Consider the following 23,169-nt stretch of genomic DNA (forward strand, 5'->3'; position numbering starts at 1 on the left):
GAGCCCCAAGGCGTGGCTCAGTGGTTGGGCATGGACTTAGGAACCAGGAGGTCAGAGTTCAATTCCTGGTCAGGGCACAGGCCCAGGTTGAGGGGTTCGATCCCCAGTGTGGGGTGTGCAGGAGGCAACCCATCGATGATTCTCTCTCATCACTGATGTTCCTACCTCTCTCCCTTTGCCGCATTCTTTGAAGTCAATAAAAATGTTAAAAGAAAAAAATAAATAAATAAACATCCAAAACCTATGGGACACACTGAAAGTAGTCCTTAGAGGGAACTTCATAGCATTGCAGGCCTAACTCAAAGAACAAGAAAAACAGTTAACAAATTATCTAACCCCCACAACTTAAAAAGTTAGAGAGAGCAACAAGCAAAGCCCAAACTGAGCAGCAGGAAGGAAATAATGAAGATCACAGCAGAAATAAATGACATAGAGACCAAAAACCGCACAAAAGATTAATAAAGACATGAGCTATTTCTTTGAAAGGATAAAACAGATTGATTACCCTCTAGCTAGGCTCACCAACAGGACCCCAGTAAACAAAGTCAGAAATGAAAGAGGCAAAATAGCAAAAGACCCCACAGATACAAAAAGGATTGTAAATAAATACTATGGACAACTCTATTCCAACAAACTGATCAACCCTGAAGAAATGGACATATTCCTAGAAAAATACAATCTTCCTAAACTCAATTAGGAAGAATAAAACATAGGACTAGGCCAATTACTACTCAGGAAATTCAAGCAGTACCACAAAAATAACTTGCAGCAAACAAAAGCCTGGGCTAGATGGCTTCACAGGGAGTTTTACCAAGTGTTCAAAGAAAAACTAAAACCTTCTTCCTCAGACTATTCCATAACATTCAAAGGAAGTATACCATTTCCCAACACTTCCTATGAAGCCAGCATTACTCTAATACAAAAACCAGATAGAGAAAATACAAAGAAAGAAAAATGCAGGCCAATATATCTCTGATGACCATAGAAGTTACAATCCTCAACAGAACTCTAACATATCCGATGCAACATTACATTGGAATGAGCATACACCATGCCAAAGCGGATATATTCTGGGGAAGTAGGATGAGTCAACATCCAGAAATCAATAAATGTGATGCATCACATAAACAAATTGAGAGAGATTCATATCCATTGGTGCAGGAAAAGCATTTGAGAAAATCCAACATCCAATTTTGATAAAAACTCTAAGCAAACTGGGCATAGAGGGATCATACCTCAACATTATAAACCCTTAGGTGACAAAACTACAGACTACATCATACTCAATGGGCAAAAACAATTACTCTAAGAAGAGGAACAAGAAAGGGATGCCCACTCTCACCACTTCTGTTCAACAGAGTACTGGTAGTGCTAGGCAATGCAGTCAGACAAGAAGAAGTCAAACAAGGCATGCCCATTGGAAAAGAAGAAGTAAAACTGTCATAATTCGCAAATGGCATGGTATTTTCCATAGAAATACCTAAAGACTCCACCAAAAAAACTAGGAGATTTAATAAATGAATTTGGCAATGTAGCAGGGTACAAAATTAACACCCAGAATTCTATGGCTTTTTGATACACGGATAATGAACTCAGAAAGAGAAACTAAAAAAAAAAAAAAAAAAAAAAAAAAAAAAAAAAAAAAAAGCCATTTATCAGTGCAACAAAAAATTAAGAAACCTAGGAATAACCGTAAGTAAGAAGGTATACACCAGTCATGGAAAACTACAGGAAATTGAAAAAAGTGATAGAGAAAGACTGAAGCAAATAGAAGAACATACCATATTCATGGTTTGGTACAATCAACATCAATAAAATGTTCATAGTACCCAAAGCAATGTACACTTTTAATGTATTCCCCATTAAAATATCAATGGCGTATCTCACAGACCTAGAAGAAAGTTTCCAAAAATTCCTATGGATTTAAAAAAAGACCCAAAGAGTTACAGCAATCTGGAAAAAGAAGAACAAAGTTGGAGAGATCACAATACCAGATATCAAGCTATATTACAAAGCCGCTATTCTCAGAAGTGCCTGTTACTGGCACTAAAAAAGGCAGAAAGACCAATGGGACAGAACAGAGAACATACAAGTCGACCCTAACCATTATGCTCAATTAATATTTGACAAAGGAGGCAAAAGCATAGAATGGAGTCATACAGTCTCTTCAATAATTGGTGTTAGAACCTGGATGGCAGTCAGGCCTAGGAAAGGAGGGGTGTGGGTAGGTTGGGCGGTGGGGCTGGGCGGGGAGGGGCAGGGCAGGGCGGCTGCCCACTGGGCTAGGACTCCACTGGCACAGGCACTGCAATGGAGACTCTTGCCCTTCCCGCGGGGTCTCGGGCCTCCGGGCAGGGCCCCATGGAGGACCTTAGCCTGGACAGTTGCAGAGAGGAAGATGCGGCGCCAGGCGCCAAGGGGTGGTCCGAACCCCAGACGAGGGTGCACTTCCGCGTGACAAGGTTCATCATGGAGGCAGGTGTCAAGCTAGGGATGCAGTCCATTCCCCTTGCCACCGCCTGTGCCATTTACCATAAGTTCTTCTGAGAGATCAAGCTGGACGCCTATGACCCCTACTTGGTCGCCATGTCTGCCCTTTACTTGGCTGGCAAAGTGGAAGAACAGCCCCTGCGAACCTGTGACATCATCAACGTGTCCAACAGGTACTTCCACCCAGGCAGAGAACCCTTGGAGATGGATGCCCTATTCTGGGTGATCCGGGACAGCATTGTGCAGTGTGAGCTCCTTGTGCTGCGGGTACTGCGCTTCCAAGTCTCCTTTCAGCACCCACACAGGTACCTGCTCCACTACCTGATTTCTCTCAAGAACTGGCTGAATCCTTACAGCTGGCAACGGACCCCCATCTCCGTCACTGCCTGGGCCCTGCTGCGCGACAGCTACCGCGGGGGGCTGTGCTTCCGGTTCCAGGCTCAGCACATAGCGGTGCTGGTGCTCCACCTGGCCCTGCAGGTCTATGGGGTCCAGGTGCCCGCTGAGGCCATGGCCGAGAAGCCATGGTGGCAGGTGTTTGGGGGCGACCTTACCAAGCCAATCATTGATAACATTGTGTTTGATCTCACTCGGATTTAATCCATGGACACAGAGATCCCCAAAGGCCCTGGCCCAGGCCTGTCCAAAGAGAAGCCTGGGACTCTTGGCTGCCAGGGGAGAGCGCCCCCACTTCCCCCTGATGGCCGGTCCCCAGAGCACTGGCTGGGAGGACTGGTTTTGTGCTGCTGGAGACAGGCCAGTGCAGGCGATGACATGCTGCCAGTTTGATTCTCAGGCTTTGACTGTCCCTGGCGGCCAAGATCCAGATGTTGATGGGCGCTGCACCTCCCGCGGGCAGGAGCGTGCTGTGGGTGGCTCTGAGGCATCTGGGTCTGCTTTTGTCCTTTGAAAGGATGCAGACTACAGCAGAGGTTTGGGATCAGTGGAAGGAAAATCAAAGAACGGATGGGACTGTGCCCCAGGGGATTCTTTTAAAGGCGAGATTTAGAGAAAGTATGACTCAATTAACATAGAGGAAATTTTATTTTGTTTCATTAAAGATATTACAAAGCCAAAATAAAAACATAATAATTATTGGTGTTGGACAAATAGCACAGGTACATGCAAAAAAATTAGTCTAGACCACCAACTTACACCATACACACGTATAAACTGGGAATGAATAAGGGACTTAAACGAAAGTGGGTAACCATGAAAATCTTAGAAGAAGCAAAATATCAGGCATCTATCTCAGCAATACCTTTACTGATACAGCTCCTAGGGCAATGGAAACTGAGGAGAAAAGAAACAAATGGGACGACGTCAAATTAAAACACTTCTGCAGAGAAGAAGCGGCCAACAAATACAACAACAACAACAACAACAACAACAACAACAACAACAAAACAAGGAAGTCCACTGCCTGGGAGAAGATATTTGCCAATGTTAAATCCTATAAGGACCTATTCTACAAAATTCATACTGAACTCATCCATTAAACAAAAGGAAGATCAACATTCCAACAAAAAACTGGGCACCACCACCAAGAAGGCCCCTTCTGACTTTTGGTGGCCCAGTTCCTGTGATGATTATTACAGCCACACAGGAGTGGGTATGATGGGGGCATGGCAATTACTGCAACAGCCAATGGGACATCCCTGTAAGAGGTCCTGAGTGTGGTGCTGGCGGCGATCACAGGATACACCATGTACGCAAGAGAGAGTGAATCATGCAGGACAGTAGCTCACCTGATTGGGCACTCGGGGAGTCAGAGGGGAAGCCCCTGTGACAGAAGAATTAGACACTGAAATTAAAAATGATAAGGTACAGACAACATTTTATTTTAAAAATTTGGCTTCTGTTATTTAAGAATGACTAAAAGCAAATTGTAAGTTTGGGGGAAGCATCAAGAATTGTAGGTACCATCATGAAGTTTCAGGATTGGAGGCAAGGTTTGAATTATTCCAGGTTGTTTCATAAGTGCTGAATTAAATTACAATATACATAAATGTTTAAATTTTACATATTGTATTGTTAAAATATTCAGAATATAAGCACAACCAACAGACCAACAGAGGCAAGGCACTAGGAGTGGGTGACGAGAACAAGTGACTAGGGATAGGGGAGGCCGCGGGGAGGTCAGTAGAAAAAAAGAAAGAGACATATATATTACTATTTGTAAAACCTTAAACACTAACATTACAAAAAATTTTCTGAAGAAAGTGTTCTGCAACATGGGATTTCTTGTCTGATTTTACTACAAACACATAAAAGCACTGTGTTTTGATGGTGAGTTATATTCATGGCCCTGAATTTCCCAGGGTGTCTATTACCATAAGTGCATAAAGTCAAAGTCTTTGAAGTGAACTGCATACAAAATGAAGCAGTGTGTTATTTCGTCATGGCATGCTGCCCTGTTTTCCAGTTAGGGAGGGTAAACAAATGAGGTATTCTCCTTGGAAAACCTAAATGGATAAAGGGATTAAAGAACCTCTGACAGGGCTGCAAAACGAGGATTCCTCCAGCTCTGTGGCCCACACTCTGCACCCTAAGATACTGATAAGGAGCAGGCCTCTCCCACTGGCCCCAGGAGGAGGAGGAGACCTTGGAGAAATAGGAGATGGTGGTGAGCAGCAATAGAGCAATGTGGCGTGGCAGCACAGCAGCCTAGGCCTCAGCATGAGGAAGATACACAGAGGAGAGTATAGGAAGAATATGTCATGCCAGAACCTGTTGAGGGTCAGGTGGCGAGGCCTGAAGGTGCTGTGGGCGGCCTAGAGGGAGAGCTCAGAGGAGTGGCTCATGTAATCTGCATTTACTCTGAGTGACAGTGGACATGCACACTCCCTCCTCACTAAGTCCCCTCCCCCCCCCCCCCCGCCCCCACTGCCTGAGCGGGAATTGCACTGCCCTTGTTGTGCTGGTAGTTCCTGTCTCAGGCACACACCCTGAGGCCCCGGTGTCATAGGCTGTATCCCTCCCAGCATTCAGGTGTCCCTGTGAAAGAAAAGTAATGGCCCAGGAACCTGGCAGAACACCAGGGGATAGCCCAGGCAGCCCCTCCTCACCCGTCCTGTCCGCTCAGTGGGGGCCATCGTCCTTTCATAGTTCTTCAGGGGATTGAGCCACAGGTCCTTGCTGATGATCTGGTAGGGAAAACAGGAGACCACAGGGACCTGAATAGAAACCCAAGCAGCAGGCAGACACAGGAAGATGTATGCTGGCATGGCCAGCGACATCCCACCTCAGCAATCCTGCCAGATCCTTCCACGCTGTGGTCAGAGAACCAGTAGAAGAAGCTGGCGCTGCTGTCCTGGTGCCTGTGGTTGTAGGCTTCTCATTCACAATGCTGGTACCACTGAATGTGATTGGCATGGGACACCCTGTATCCTGCAGAGGAAGGGTATGTGAAGCTGGGCACATCGCCTTCCATCCAGGCCCACCACCAGCTGCAGCCCATGCAGGGAGCCTCCTCTTACCTGTGAGGGTGATGAGATACTCCTTCACAATGACATGGTTGTGGAAGTAGGGGTTGCTGTGGAAGTACAGCCTAATGGTGCAGCAACCCCAGGGATGCCTGACTTCCCTCACCTGCGGAAGGATAGTGGATCCAAGGAGTGAAATTGCAGTCCAGTGCTTCCGCCTGTCGCTGTTTTCAGAGACAGGCCACTTCGCCACCTGCTCTCCACAACTCTGTGGAGCAGGTGGACTGACCTTCAAATTGATCATGTGGCCAAGGATGTTTTCATCTTGGACCCTGATCATTGCCGACAACTCTGGGTGGTTGACAAACTGCTTGGGTCAAGTAACCTGCACCCTGGGAGCTGGGCATGGGCTAGCTAGAAAGAGCAGCCTGGCCTGGCCTCTCCTTCCCTAAGGCCACTCCTTCTCCATAAAACGCAGAAAGGGGCACAGCATCACTGTTTCCTGACAGACCCTGATGCCCACCAGACTGTGATGTGCTGAGGGCTTGACAGGCTACACATCACCCATTCCTGCTTCTGACTGAGGAACTGGACATACAGATGGCCTGTAGGGCAGCATTAGTTAGTCCCAGAAGAGCCTGTGCAACACAGCCTTGTCTGTGGGCATCAGCCCCTGGTGTATGTGTGCCTCTGCGTTGGAGCTCTGCCCCTGAACCCCCTGGTACCATATCTCTGGTGCCTGTATACGACAGAGGGTGTCTCCAGGATCCTGGGCCAGACCAGGGCGCACTGCCCCTAGCTTGTCCTCAATGTTCTTTTCTATGGGAACCATCCCCGCTTACAACGTTCTCCTGCACTGTCCCATGCTCCTTGTGATCCTGCTCCTCGACGTCAAGGATAAAGCTGTGAGCCAGAACCCAGGGATGCACTAATATTGAGGCTTCTCCGTTCGAAATAAGGCTTGAGCATCTGCCGAGTCCTGCACCTGAGCCGAGTGAAGGCCCTGCTGTCTTGCTCATTCATGGGCTCCATCTCCAATTGGAGGGTATTGAGCACCTCCAGTGGGGACCAGATGAACTGGCCCTGGGCCCTGAATGGGCCTGCTCCTGCTGCACTGGCTCCTCTTCTTCTGGCTTTGCTTTGGCCTTGGACTGAGGCTCCACCTCTCCCACCTGTTCCAGTGCCTTCATGGTGCACTTCCCCTCCCCCTGCAGGACAAACTGCTCCCCTGCAATTAATTGCTCCTCCATCCACCCCTCCTCCTGGTGGTCACTCCCTTGCGGGTCGCCTGGAGACTGTGCCTCCAGCCTCAGCTCTTCACTCACCACCTCCTCCTGCCTCCTCACCTGCAGATATCGGAAAACCTTCTACCCTGCCCACATGGCCTGCCATGGGACCACCTGCAGAAGGCCCTCTGACCACAGGACAAACTGAGCCTGTGCCTGCAACTCCTCTCCCAGGCCCTTCTTGTCTTCCCCTTGCTCCTCACTCTGGATTCCGTGCTGCACCTCACTCTCCTCTCCCTGCACACAGTGCTCCGCAGCCACCCTGTCCTCCCCTGCTCCGACTCAAGATCTAGCCAAACTCCTTGCCTGCATCCAACCTCAGCGCCAGGATCACAGCCTCCCTCACCTGCATGAAATCCTCCCTCTCCAGCCCTGTAGTTTTCCTCCAAACCTCTTGTGCCCTTGTGTCCTGGGTATCACCACTTCGCTGCACCGAGGTGAAGCTAAAATCCTCCTGTGCCATCCTGCTTGCCCTGTCCTTCCTGGTGAAAAGGCCCTGGGGTGCACTGTGAATCCTCAGGTGCCCTGCAGCTGAAGGCCCCCTCGTGGAACTGAGAGGAAGCGTGCTGCCCCCAGGAGCCCCTCAGTCTCCCAACACATCCTGACTCTGGAAGCCCCCTGGCTCTGAGACTGGTGCTGTGAAAGAGTAGGTGGTGCAGAGCCTGCTGAGTCCAGTCAAGCCATTCGCTCACTGGTGCATGCATCCAGGGACTGGTGTGCTGAGTGGGTGCACACTGGGCTCATGCACAGGCGCTGGTCATGTGAGCATGTGGTACAGAAGGCAACTGGCCAGGCCCAGCCTGCAGTCTCTGGATTGGCTCCTGAAAAGTCTCCTCCAATCAAGGGCAGGCCAGTGGGCGTCACCCTGCTCAACTCCGCCCCTCAGTCACAGCCCTGGTGTATGAACCTGGCCCCTGCAGCCCAAGGTTCCTGAGGAAGCCCACCCACTCTCACACCCAAAATCCTCCCCAAAAGCTGAGTGTGAAACCTGGAATGGAGAAAGGCACGCCAGTCCCCCACTTCAACAAAAGGCAAGTTTTGTTCATGTGATTGCCTCCTTGGGGAATGGGTTTCACGTTTCATTCTTGCTTGACAGGAAAATAAACTTTGTTGTGTTGAGGTTTCCTCCCTCTAGAATGTTCTGATTCGCTTATGCAGTTGCCTGTGTACAAGGAAGGCTTTGGTCTACTGACATAGTTTTGACCTTTTCCCTTTCCCAAGTGCAACCCATGCAGGGTGCTGCAGTGCGCACCTGCCTCCATACACCCCAGGCCTTAGCACCCTCCCTGGCATGTAATTCCTCTCCTCTGGCCCACACCCCTGCTCACTTCCGTGCAAGCCTGCCCCACACAAGGAGGGTGACTCTACCTGTAATCTTTCACATTCACAGGACAGGCCCATGGCTTCTGTTGAGCAGTGCCTCCATCTTGAAAAGGCCAGCTATCTTCTGTCTGACCATGGCATGTCTATGTGAGTGACCGCCCAAGCCAAGGGAGTTGAGAACCTAAGGGTCAGGATCTAAAGTCTGCCCCCTGCACTCCTGTAGTGTACAAGGTCCCTGTACCCTGGCCAAATTATAATACTTGTCAGCAGAAGTCAGCCATTCTTCCTTCCTCCTCCCAGACAACACGCTGAAAGAAGAGGCCTGCTGTCTCCTCTTCTGTAGCCCTGCCTCTTTCCAGGCAGGCTGAAATGCTGGAGATGCTGCTCCCACAGCCCCTTGTGAGGTCTTTGCCCAATACTTTTACATTTCCCTGCTACCAACAACGCAGAGTCAGCAACACCTTGCAAGCTTCTTTATGGTTCTTTCAGTGACACTCATGTTAGGTGGCATATGCTCTCTGACTCTTCCGCAGGCGATCCTTTTCTCCTCTTTTCCTCCTGTGTAAAGGGAATGGACAGAATCCCTCAGCCAACCTTGGTGTGTGCCCACACACCACATCATTTCTGTCCTTCGGGGCCATATTTGCTGTTCTGCTCCCTCTCCTCTGAATCTGGAGTGTCCCCTTCTATACACACACAGCCACACTCACAGACACTGGCATGCGCCTGAAGGTGTGTGGGGCCCCTCTGAAGCACATGTCCACAGTCAGTACACCGTGCCTTTTCCTGGCCTGTTTAACTTTCCTACCCCAGGACTTCAATAGTCTCATCTAGATCCTCATGCTATTGCCAACATTGTGGACTCAGCTCAGGGGAACTGAGCGGTGGGTATAAAAACTGAAAGAAACATGCATTAGAGGCACTGAAAACGGGTTAGGCATGGGAAGGTAGGACTCCGCTGGAGTGGCAAGAGGCCTAAGTGGGTGGCGAAAGCACCGACAACAGGATTGCAGAAACATGATGAAGAACCATGTTTGTTGCCCAGGGCCCTAGGCCAGTCACTCTGAAAGCCATGGTGCTTACAGCACCCCCATCTGCTTACATTCTGTGGGCACCAGGACTCCCAGTTTCTCTTTGCTGCTCTCACACACATTCCTGGTGCACTAGCGTACCTCCAATTTACCCAGGCCTGGTTTTCCACATTTACTTTTCAAAGGAGATTCACAGGGGCAACTTCTCACCTTTTAATGCCCAGCAGGGGGGCTCCTCCTCTCCAACAGGTCCCCTCTGCAGCTCTTTCCTCAGGGTCCTGCATCCTCAGGGTAGTACTGCAGAGGATTGGGCCACAGGTCCTCGCTGATGATCTGGGAAGGAACACAGGGCAGAGCGGGTCCAGACCAGTCTGCTAGTCTGCTTTTCATGCACGTGGGGATTCCACCATCACATTTTCTGACAGTGGCCAGAGCAGTATCAATCACCTCAGCAATCTTGCCTGACCCGGGCAGGGTATGTTCAGACAACCAGTTGAAGAAGCTGATGCTGCTTGTATCTTGCCGGCGGCTGGGGGCTCCATGTTCATAATCCCAGAACCAGAGGATTGGAGTGGAATAGAGGCCCTGTACCTTGCAGGAAGGAAGTTGGAAGGCTGGATTCCCATCGGTTCAATGTCCACACCCACCCACCATTTTCCTGCTCTTCCAAAGGCCCATCCTGGGAACTGTCACTCACCTGCAAGGCTGACATCATATTGCTTAACAATCAGGTCATTCAGGAAGTAGGGGTTGCTCCGGAAGTAAAACATCAACTTGCAGCGGTATTTGGGAAGGCTCACTTCCTTCACCTGCCAAGAGATGCAACTAGTAAAGTGTCTTGTCTGCCAGCTTCTGGAGTGAGCCTGCCTGCAGGAATCACCCACCTCCCCTCCCTTTCTTTCTGCTCAGACACGTCCCACTGGGTGCCAAAGCTGTCATCCCAGGCTCCACTCTGCCTCCCAGTCTGACCTCCACATTGATCAAGTAGTTCATCAGGTCTTCATCTTCGTCACTGATGAAGGCTGATATCTGCGGTGGTTCCGGATCTGCTTTTGGTCAAGGAGCTCTCAGAGGCTGTGAAATGAAATGGGCAGCTAAAAGCCACGGAGCCATCCTGGGGGCATACGAGAGTTGGCCGTGGATGGCAGACATTGCCCCTGTTCCAACCTCCTCACTGCCTACCTTTCTTCACACATGCTCACAACAATGGTACCTGTGGGTTCATGTTCACCTGAGCATGAACCTGCCCTAACAATCGGAGGGTTCATTTCCAGACATGTTCTGAGACCTCTTTGTCCTCTGTTTGCCTGTGCAGAAGACACAGTGCTTAGGGCAGCAGTTCTCAACCTGTGGGTCACAAACAATGAAAATACATCCTGTCTATCAGATATTTACATTATGATTCATAACAGTAGCAACATTACAGTGATGAAGTAGCAACCAAAATAATTTTATGGTTGGGGGTCACCACAACATGAGGAACTGTATTAAAGGGTCATGGCATTAGGAAGGTTGAGAACCACTGGCTTAGGGTGTTTGCATGTACTCTGACCTTGTCCCTTGGGATCGCCTACACGAAATGTATGGTCTCCAGAAACAGTGGCAGCACACATATTCTAGAGGTCTCTGTGGGTCACAAAGGCTGCATTCTGGGTTGGAAATAAGCCTTTTATTGCACACGAGTTGCAATAAAAGTGTGTGTGTGTGTGTGTGTATACCTGTGGTCCTTTGTGTATACCTGTGTGTGTGTCTGTGGAAGGAGGGAGGAAGCCTGCCTGGAATTCCTATGGGCATCTGATGTGTTGAGAGAGGACCCTGGAAGCATTCGCCTTAAACCTGGCTAAAATGAGCTGAGTGTTTACACTGAGCTTTTTGGTCAAAAAGGAAGAAACCAAAACACTACCTCCAAGGATCTTTCCACTGCCCAGAAAAGGTGTCCTTCCACTATCTGATTGTGGTGTGGTACGTCGTGCCCATACTTCGTGACCGGACACCTAGAAGCTGGCCATCGCTTTGCCCAGTGCTGTGCCACTGGGGGGAGCAGGGGGAGGCCCTTTCCTCTGTCCTCTATCCCTTCACCTTCTCCTGGCTCCTCCTCCACTCTCTCCCTGTGGTCTTTGTCAGCAGTGAAGCCGGAAGGGCTCAGGCAAGGATACAACTTGGGCCCAGAAGTTGGGGATGCACTGGGTGATGGCTCTTCTGCACTCAAGAATGGGCTTTCTACGCCGAGAGGTCTTGCGCTTCACCTGAAGGTTGGCCCTGCTGGCTCGGGCGCTCTCAGTGCTCAGCTGGACCTGAAGGGCCGCCAGCACCTCCAGTGTGGGCCGGGTGCTTGTCCCACTGGGCCCTGGCTCTGCTCGCTGCTCCTCAGGCTTCCCCTCTGCTTCTACCTGGGACTCTGCCTCCTCTGCTGCACTCATTTTGTCCCCAGCCTCAGCTTCCACCACCTGGGAGAGAAGGTCCATGTCCAGTAGCTGCTCCGCCCCAGCAGCACCTGGGCCCTCGCCTCCTAGGGCCTCGGTTTCTGCACAGCGTCACGCTTAACGTGGAGGTTTCCTCGCCACCCTTCCTGCCCTGGTCTGTGTGGTCCCTCTCAAGCCCTACCCTGTACCAGCACACACAAGCTACTGTGTTCACCCGAAGGGCCCTTGCTGGTACACTTCTGACACAAAGTGCTGGGGAGATCCGCAGTCTGCTGACCCAGCAGGACCTTCCCCCTCCCTCCCACCCCCAGATGTCACTGGTCCTGAACTGGGCAGCTGCCAACAAGCAGGTGGCAGTGCTTGGAGCTCACTGCATGTCCCCAGGTCCCTTATCTGGATCCTTCAGGCATAGTCTTGGTTTCACAGGGTATGTCTCCAACACAGGGGGTTTGGGGCCACCTCGTGGAAAGGAGGATGCACTAGCTATGCTGGGTGCGCTGGCCATGCACAAGATGCTCTTTGCACATGAACTTCAATCAGTGAGCGAGACTGCACTTGACCCCATTCTGCTCCGCCCCTCCCTTCGCCAGCACCACTGCAGGCCACCAACCTCCATACAAACTCCTCCTTGCCCCCCTTCTGAAGTATATATAATCCTCTGGCCTTTTCCTGGCTGTCACCACCTGCTCTTTGCATTGATGCAAGTGCAAGAGTTTGCACATGGCAAATTTGCTTTCTGTGTCACTTACAGACTGGTACACATTTGCCCCTGGTAGAATGGACAGTCACAGTCCTGGCTGGTGTCTCCATGAGCTGGAGCCTGGTCCCAAACACCAGAGGTGGCTAGTCTGGCAGGTCAGGGAATTCACCTCGGTTTTGTGTTAGATTCCTGGTCAGGGTAATTAAGGGAAGAAAGGGATCTCTCCTATCTCTCTCTCCCCCCTCTCTCTCCCCCCTCTCTCTCCTCTTCTCCTCCCCCTCCCCCTCCTCCGCCCCCTCTTCTCTCTCTCTCTCTCTCAGCAGTAAACATATCTTGGGATGAGAAATATAAATGTAATAATAAACAGGTTCATAGGATCTGGGCAAGAGAGGGCATCCCAACCTGGAAGGTCTCTGAGGTCCAAGCTGGAGCATGTCCCCAGAGGGGAAGGTCTATGGCTATAGGGGACTGTAGCCTCCATTCTTGCAGATCCAAGGCTTAGGAGAAAAAAGCCAAGAAAAGGGCTCATTCTCTGGGCCTGCAGGTCATTGCTTTGCTATCTGCATCTCATTTCTTTCATTCTCACTGGCTTTTCTTCTGAATATGTGGGTGCATATGCCCTTTCTGATTGGTGTTTGCCATTTCTTGAGATATGTTCCTAGTAGTGGGATTACTGTTCAAATGGGAGCGCCGTTTTTTTCAATTTTTTGAGGAAACTCCATAGTATTCTGCATAGTTGCTACACCAGTCTGCATTCCCACCAGTGATGCAAGAGGATTCCTTTTACACCCCATCCTCAGCAGCACTTGTTGTTTGTTGAATTGTTGATGATAGCCATTCTGACCAGTGTGAGATGGTATCTCATTGTCCTTTTGATTTGCATCTCTTGAATGATTAGTGATTTGGAGCATGTTTTCATATGTCTCTTGGCTTTCTGTATGTCCACTTTCGAAAAGTGTCTAAGTCCTATGCCCATTTTTTGATTGGAATATTAATTTTCCTTTTGTTTAAATGAATGAGTTCAGTATGAATTTTGGAGAATAGGTCCTTGTCGGATATAACATTGGCAAATATCTTCCTCCAGGCAGTGGACTTCCTTGTTTTGTTGTTGTATTTTTTGGCTGCTTCTTCTCTGCAGAAGCATTTTAATTTAACGTCGTCCCATTTATTTCTTTTCTTCTCAGTTTCCATTGCCCTAGGAGCTGTATCAGTAAAGATATTGCTGAGACAGATGCCTGATGTTTTGCTGCCTATGGATTCTTCTAAGATTTTCATGGTTGCCCACTTACCTTTAAGTCTTTTATCCACTTTCAGTTTATTTTTGTGTATGTTGTAAGTTGATGGTCTAGATTCATTTTTTTTTTTTGCATGTATCTACGGTATTTGTCCAACATCAATTATTAAAGAGACAGTATGACTCCATTGTATGGTTTTGCCTCCTTTGTCAAATATTAATTGAGCAAAACTGCATGGATTGACTTCTGGGTTCTCTGTTCTGTTCCATTGGTCTATATGTCTCTTTTAGTGCCAGTAACAGGCATTTTTGAGAATGGTGGCTTTGTAATATAGCTTGATATCTGGTATTGTGATCCATCTAACTTTGTTCTTCTTTGTCAAGATTGCTGTGACTATTTGGGGTCTTTTTTTAGTTTCATAGGAATTTTTGGAGACTTTGTTCTAGGTCTGTGAGATATGCCATTGGTATTTTAATGGGGAATACATTAAAACTGTAGATTGCTCTGGGTAGTATGAACGTTTAATGATGTTGATTCTACCAATCCATGAATGTGGTGTGTTCTTCTATTTGCTTTTGTCTTCATCTATCTCTTTTAAATTTCCTGTAGTTTTCCAAGAACAGGTCTTTTACCTCCTTAGTTAAGTTTATTCCTAGGTATGTTAACTTTTTGTTGCAAAAGTAAATGGGATTTTTTTTGTTGTTGTTGTTGTTTTAGTTTTTCTTTCTGTAAGTTCATTATTGGTGTATCAAAAAGCCATAGAATTCTGGGTGTTAATTTTCTATCCTGCTGCATTGCCAAATTCATTTATTAAATCTCCTAATTTTTTGATGGCTCCTTTAGGTATTTTTATGGACAGTACCATGCCATCTGCAAATAATGACAGTTTTACTTCTTCTTTTCCAGTGGGCATGCCTTGTTTGACTTCTTCTTGTCTGATTGCATTGTCTAGCACTACTAGTACTCTGTCAAACAGAAATGGTGAGTGGGCATCCCCGTCTTGTTCCTCTTCTTAATATTTTTTTGCCCATTGAGTATGATGTTGTCTGTAGGTTTGTCATATAGTGGGTATGATCCCTCTATTCCCAGTTAGCTGAGAGTTTTTTCAAAAGTACAGGCCCAGTGCAGAAAACTTTGTGCACTCCGTGGGGCAGCGGCGGGGGGAGGGGGGAGACTCGCTCACACCACCGCTGTGCTGGCAGTCATTAATCTGGCTTGTGGCTGAGCAGAGCTCCGCCTGTGGGAGGGTACTGACCACCAGGGGGTAGCTCCTGCATTAAGTGTCTGTCCACTGGTGGTTAGTGTGCATCATATTGACCAGTAATTCCCAGTCATTTTGCTGTTAGGGTCAATTTTCATATTACCCTCTTATTATATAGGAGGACAGAGGCCTGGTGCACGGGTGGGGGCCAGCTGTTTTGACCTGAAATGTGTCCGGATCAGGGTGGGAGTCCTGCTGGGGTGCCTGGCCAGCCTGGGTAAGGGGCTGATGGCTTTTCCAAAGTCTTTGGTAACGTGAAATATTGGAGTTGCTTACATTAAGTAATAAAACTTATTAAAACTCTAAATGTTTTGAAATAACAAAATACTGAAATATTAATTTGAGTTTGACTCGAATGAAAAAATAAAGGACAGATTTGAATCTATTAATTAAATAAGTCTTTGTTAATTTTATTGGAAATATATCCATAAAAATGTGAAGGTATTACGAAATTAAGACATGCTAAGTATTTAACTTACCACCTAAAATTTAAGGCTTCCAAGAATTAAAAGTTCAAATTAAATTGGGAGAAACTATATGCTTGTAATGATACAATGCATAAAGTTTAAAAATTCATTATCAAGAAAAATAATTCTAGTGATTTCTCTGGAAAAACTTAGTAGTACAAAATATATTATAGTCCTTATGTGTACTATGTGTGGTAAAATTTCAACGTAGGATATAGTATTTTATTGGACTGATTAAAAAAGAGGATTAATTCTATGGTCTGAACCAAATTTTAATATAAAAACCAGTTTAAATTTTATTGATCTATTTAAGAATAATTACAACAAATGTATAATGTAATATTTGGGTTACACATATTTGTGATAGTCTTTCCATGTTAAATTTCAAGACTTTAACCAAGAGATAGCTTTGAAACTTTTCAAGTGCCCTGGAATAATTCAAGGGTTTACTCTTCTTAAGAGAAATATTTTAGGAAAAGAAATATTTTCAAAGCAAATTACGCCAATCTAATATACTTGAAATCACTTGAAGCTTCACCAAATAAAAATTAATAACTATTTTCTTTTTACATACACATATTTTAAACGTTAAAAAAGTATCAACCTCTAAGGGAGGGCAGGACAAAGTTGCTGAATACTTCTTAAGCAACATCGGACTATTTAGAAGCAGAATTTTAAGATGGGAGCCCTGACAGCCTGATCTTTAGATAGACCTGGGGGTAGTGCAACATCTGGACTTCATAGGTCAAATGTATAAGTTTACTTACTTTGCTTTCTCAATAAAGATGCATACTTTATTCACGTAATAAATTAGCTTTTTACAATATAATCAAGGTCTCATATAAACTCAGTTATACGAGAAGCAGATATTTTATTTGCAATTGGTTCTAACACAGTCCAGAGTAAAATTTCTGTACCTATGCAAATGAGCACTAGCCAAAAGAATGCTGTTTAAAAGTAAATTTTAAGCTTAATAGAAAGGAGAAATTTTTAAATCTCTTTTGCTACTACTTACAAGGAAAACAAAAAGTTATTATTGGAGCATTAAATCTCACCATTAATAAGACACCATAGAAAAAAGGGAGTTACTTTTACTTAATCTGTATGCATTGCACAATTGGCCAGCATACCTCTCTCTTATTGGTATTTCTTAAAAGGAACCAAGTTTGTAGCTCTATTTCAAAGAAAAAAAAACATGTTTTTAAAAGAAACTCCCTAAATGTGGCCTAGAAATTACTCTGGGAGAAGAAACAGGAGCAGATTCCCTTCAAAAATCTAGAAAACTGTAATTAAAAATAAATGTATTAGGCCTCATAAAGAAAATTAAACAATTTACATTTTGCCTCCGTAAACAACACTTATGTCAATATACTCAAAGACTGATAGCAAAAACCCTATTAGTGTCATTTACTGTCCCCACCCAATGACAAAGTTAGGAAATAAGCCTTATTTTAGACTGATTTAAATTAGCAAATGAAAATAAAAGAATATTCAGGGGGAATTTAGTTGTAATAGGTAGAAACCTATTCCTGGAGCAGTCACTGTTTTTACTGATAGTTCATCTCATGGTAAAGCTGCTTATAATGCAAAGAATTCAGACCAATTCATTCAGAGCAGTCATCCTTCTGTGCAAAGAATCGAATTAGAAACTATCAAGTCTGACTTGCAGGATTTCCAAAAGGCTCTTCATATTATCTCTGATCTGCCTATGCTGCTGGCCTGGTAAACAGAACTGCAACTACTCAATTTAAATGTCTGTGACCGATGCCTATCTATACTATTTGAACAAGTCCTGGTCCTTTAACAAAAGGAAATGCATAGGCCTATCAATTAGTTATTTAATTAAACAGTCCAGGAGAATCTCATCAACTTTTACATCAGCCTGCCAAAATATTGTACAGCAGGCAAAACAGATTATCAAGAAATGTCCCCCTTGCATGCTATATCTGCTACAAGGGCCTCTAAATCCCAACTTGAAAAAAAAAGTGGGGGAATAGTGAAGAAATCTCCTGTAAGTAGACCACACCAAGCCTTAATTACTTTAAAATTTTCCCTTGTAATGCTGATGGCAAGACACCCATAGAATTACACTGGTGAAAGAATAAGCCAAAGCAAAATGGTCTGGTTAAATGGAAAGATACCGAGTCTGGTTTATAGAAGGGTCCCTTTATTAACCTTTGGTCGAGAATATACTTGTGTGTTTCCATAAAACTCCTCCAAGCCTGGGTGGTTCCTGCAACATGAATCTGAGAGAGGAACTGACCAGACTACTGCAACCACAGGTAGCAGCGGCCCCAAGCAAAATGCTGAGGAGTCAGAGGAGAAACATCCAGAGATGGGGGATGGTGAAGAAGCTTGCCATGCTAGCACTCATCATCAGTGCATTGGTGCAGGTTGCCCATGACAAAGCCAAAATGTTCAGACCTACATTGCCATTTCTCACCATTTGTCCACCATCCAGAACTCGAACATCATTGCTGTCATGTCACAAGCTAACAGTGACTGGGAAAGGGATCCATAAAAAACTACTGGCCCCAAAAGAAGCCTACTATGAATGAATTCCTTAAATACCTGACAATAATATGTAGAAGGACATGAAAGGACTCAATCCTTTTCGACGAATCTCCCTACATTTCCTTTATAGAGTAACCGCTATTGTCTTTCTTTCTTGTTCTTCTATGTTTGCTTCCAGTGTTAAGATGCAGAATGAAAAGTCTTAAAAGGATCTGAGCCCAGCTAATGGCAGACACCTTTCTAAACTAATTAAGAAAGCAAAAAGGGGGAAATGTCGGCCCAGCAAAGACCAACAGTAGTGAACATATCAATGCGAGAATTCTACAGCAGGCGAATGGACTTTGATATTCAGCATGGCTGAAAATCAGCATTTTGTTACCCTGCTGTTGGCAAAGTGGCTGTAAGCAACCTCCTACCATGATAATACTTTTATTGTTTACCAAACTTTACCATCGATATGCCTGTATGCTTTGCTAAAGGGCAAATGTGTATTAAAGTAAATAAAAACTGATGGGTCCTGGGTTTCAGAGAGCCTCGTTACTAGAGAGAAATGCCTTCACCTGGCTCCCCCACGCCTTCTAAATATGTAATTGTTGTCTAGTGTATTCATTTCAGTTCATACACATTTGCAGTTCCTGAATCTTTGCTGCAAAAGGTTGCTGCAGGGAAGGTAGGGGAAGGTGGGGTTAGAGAGATCAACTAAGGGACTTGAGGCATGCATATAAGCCTAACTAATGGACACTGACACCAGTGGGGGTGATGACATGAGGAGGAGGTAGGAGGGACAAATGGGGGATAATTACACAAATGTAATATCTTAATCAATAAAGAAAATAATAGCCCTAGCTGGTTAGGCACTGTGGATAGATTATTGGCCTCCAGACTGAAGAGTCCCAGTTTCGATTCCGGCCAAAGACACATGCCTGGGTTGTGGGCTTGGACCCCAGTGTGAGGCATGCAGGTGGCAGAGAATCAATGATTCTCATGCATCATTGATGTTGCTATCTCTCTCCCTCTTCCTATCTCACTGAAATCAATAACAAATATTTCAAATAATAAAAGAATAAACAGATGAATAAAATAGAGCCAGAGTAAAAAATATATGTTTTAGAATATAATAAAAGGAATCCTATTATTTTCATATATTTAATAATTCCTACAACTTTTGTGATAAAATAGGTTTGCACTGTTTTGGTAATATTATATTTATTTTTTTTCCTTAACATATTAATGTTTATTGCATGTAACACTATATTATAACAGACTAATATGCAAATTGTCCCTTCAAACAGGAGTTTGACCAGGAGATCCACCATGGGGTGGGACAGTCTGGCTAGCATCCCGGGCTGCACCCTGCAGGCAGCCCCACACTGTTCTGTCCACGGCCCCCCTCCACCCCCGCAATGATTGAGGACCCGCCAGCCAGTAATCTGCCCACAGCCCCTTCCCCTGGCCTTCATCTTCCCCTATCTGATCCTCCACTCGATTGGGGTGGGACCAGCCAGCCAAACACCTGTATCCCCTCCCCCTGGCCAACCCGGCGATTGGGGTGTGCAGGCCGGACACCACCCATGCACGAACTGTACATTGTGTCTCCAGTATTATTATATTTAAAATTATTTTTCTTGGAATATTAATGCTTATTGCATGTAAAATTATTACATTTAAAATAGGTTTTCTGGAAATATTAACATTTATTGAATGTAACATTATGACACTAAAACAATTTTTCTTAAAATATTAAAAAAGTAAATATAAAAAAGAGGGACACTGTATCAACATGGATTAAAAGGAATGCATTCCTCACTCTGGTGTTATCTACTGATTCCCTCACTAATCAGAAGATGAAGAATTATTTCCTAACAATGAAACAATAAGATAGTGTTCAGTACAGATGCCCATCCACTACTCCCTTTCCACATGGCTTCCTGAAATTAAAGTGCGGCATTCCTTTTAAAACAGCTCATTACTCTAAACCATGAGAGACTGTACCATTTACCTTGACTTCCCATCCCAGTAATGCTTTGCCTTGGAAAAGAATGTGCAGGTCTTGTAGGTGGAGGATCCCAACTTCTTGAAGGTGGAGTTCTTTTCAGTGGAAGGGAATCCACCCTGCAGCCACTTCTGTGAAGATTAATTGTATGTCCATCGTCCTCTGTGTTATAAATAACATCATTCTACTTGAGTAGGGTCAACATTTGTTAAATGGTCAAGTCTGGTTATTGTGTATAAATATTTCCTAAACAGGATCATGGTCATAAGCATGCTGGTTAGCCCAAAATGATAAAATTCTGTCTTTACATGTCTTCAGTACAGTGCTCAGAGTTATTGAAAATCAGTTGGGATAACTGAGAAAGAACTGAAGCAGCATAAATATATGTGCCAATAAAACAAAACAAAACACACACACACACACACACACACACACACACACACACACATTCACACACACACATACACACACACTGGAATTTGAATGCTGAGAATGCAGATATACTAAGTGAAAGAAGTTATTTAAAAGATACAAGAAAACAGTCTGAACTAGTCTTCAAATTAATTTCATGTCAATAAAAGCTTTTAAAATATGTAAAGTCGCCAAAATCGGTTTGGCTCAGTGGATAGAGCATCGGCCTGTGGACTGAAGGGTCCCAGGTTCGATTCCAGTCAAGGGCATGTACCTCGGTTGCGGGCACATCCCCAGTAGGAGATGTGCAGAAGGCAGCTGATCGATGTTTATCTCTCATCGATGTTTCTAACTATCTCTCTCCCTTCCTCTCTGTAAAAAATCAATAAAATATAAAATAAAATAAAATAAAATAAAATATGCAACGTCATAGTTAAAAATTAAAATATAAAAAGTCAAAATGATGCATTACAAAAAAGTGTTATTTAATGAATGTTATCATATAATTCCTACAGTTCATTTATAAAATAATTCTTTGATCAGAATACTACACTCTATTTTAATAGTATTTAAAGAAAACATGTTGAATAATACATAATTAACAATCACTGTTTTCATTTTCAAATAGAAAAGAGGCTTATCTTCCAATCCTGTAATTCGTCATGGGAAAGAAGAACTATGAGCATCCTCATATGTGGCCAAATATGAACTGGCAAACTCTTCTCAGTATCACCCAGATGGGATAAAAGGGAACATTCATCTTCATCTTGCACAAACTCTGCAATAACACTTTAGGAAGTTTCGCGAGAAATGTCACACACCTAATTACCACAAATGGACACTAAATCTTTGAAATTAGGAAAACTGGTTAATATGAAACCAACTTTTCCTGCTACAGATATATTGAAATGAATATACTTTCCTTTCATAGTCAGTCAAATAAGTAAATAGGTAAATTAATTAAAAGACAACTCCGCGAAAATAGCTCGTCAACATTTTTATTCATGTTTCATATTCCTCATATACAAGAAAGAAAGAAGGAAAGAAAGACCAATAAACTTGGTGAATCATTGGTTTTTAGCCTTTTCCTGAGTCAGAGACCCCTTTGTGAATCTATTTAATACCGTAGACATTTCTCATATGTAGTTTCCAAACGGAAAGTTTTCTACACCAAACGTAAGTACAAGATCATCTTATCAAATTAATAATAGAGATTATTATTTTACACAGTACAGGGTTGAACATTCCTATACTCAAAACTAGTATTTCAAATCCAATTCTAAATAATGAAGTGTGTGTCCTTGAAGTTCATGTAGTTAGACTAACTTTTATTTCAGTGGGAATTTTCCAATGTGAATTGATGTCCTTTTTTCAGACGAAAGAAGGGTACATTCAGAACAAGTTCTTAGTAGATCAATAAAAATGAATCTTCAATTTAAACCTGCATGACTTCTTGTTCCCAAAGTGTAACATTCTAACATAAGATCAATAGAATTGAGTTCTTCAGAGAACAGTTGAAGTGACTAGAGGCAAACAGTAATGCTAAAATGGACTGAACTTAGCTTGAGGTTTAAATCCTATCCCTGTAAGGTCATTAGGAGTGTTTCACACATTACATATTGCATTCATTATTAGAAGTGCTATACCTCTTTAGCAATTACAAATCATATTGATCATCAGTATACATTCTCAATCTAATGAATGGTATCACTTCTTTTGCTTTGAATGATATGAATGAAATTGAGGTGTATCTCTTCATTCAATGTTACTGTTTTCACATAAATAATGGTTGCATGCTGATATCATTTTTAATTTTTTAAAAACATTTGAGTTACTGACAGTTTCTGCACTCTTTATTGAATTTATAGGAGTTAATATATCACATTGGCTTCAGGTACACAAGTCTATGATACCTCATTTGCATATTGTATTATGTGTTAACCTAAGTCAGATCTCCTACCATCCCTAGATTTTGAAACATTACCTAAGTGTTTTCCACCTGAGGGTCCTTTTGCTTCTCTTACTTCCTCCTCTTCCACTTCTCAGACTTCTCACATCACCTCTATTTCTTGATGGAAGTGGTGTCCTCTGCCCACGCCAACTTTGAAAAGATGCTTTCTTTGTGTAGTTTAATTTAATTGTTTTTCCACCCACAGACTAAAATGAGTACACATAATATCAACACTACATAACATTTAACCTGAACAAATGAACAACTGTTTGAAACCTACTTATTATTGCAACTAAAATCAAGATCTACCTCAAATTCTTCTCCCAAAACAAGCATTTCCTTCAAAAATGATAGAGTCCTTTTTGATGGTAAGTTTATGAAACACTTCATTATTAACAATATTCCTTTGAAGTGTTCAATACAGAATCATATATGTTGGTTAATAAAAGTCCTCCAAAGACCTCTAGTAATAAGGACTAAAATGTCTCACATTCCAGGGGAAAACACATACATTCCACTCTTGTTTTTTGATAGGCTTATTCTTGGTTATCTGGAGAGAGGGAGAGAGATATGGAAACACAGATGAAAGAGAAATATTTTGATCAGCGGCTTCCTTAAATGTCTCATACTGGCAAACCAGCCAGCACCCTGGGCATGTG

Source organism: Myotis nattereri (genome assembly GCF_964212035.1).
Source record: "Myotis nattereri genome assembly, chromosome: Y".
Taxonomy (NCBI): Eukaryota; Metazoa; Chordata; class Mammalia; order Chiroptera; family Vespertilionidae; genus Myotis; species Myotis nattereri.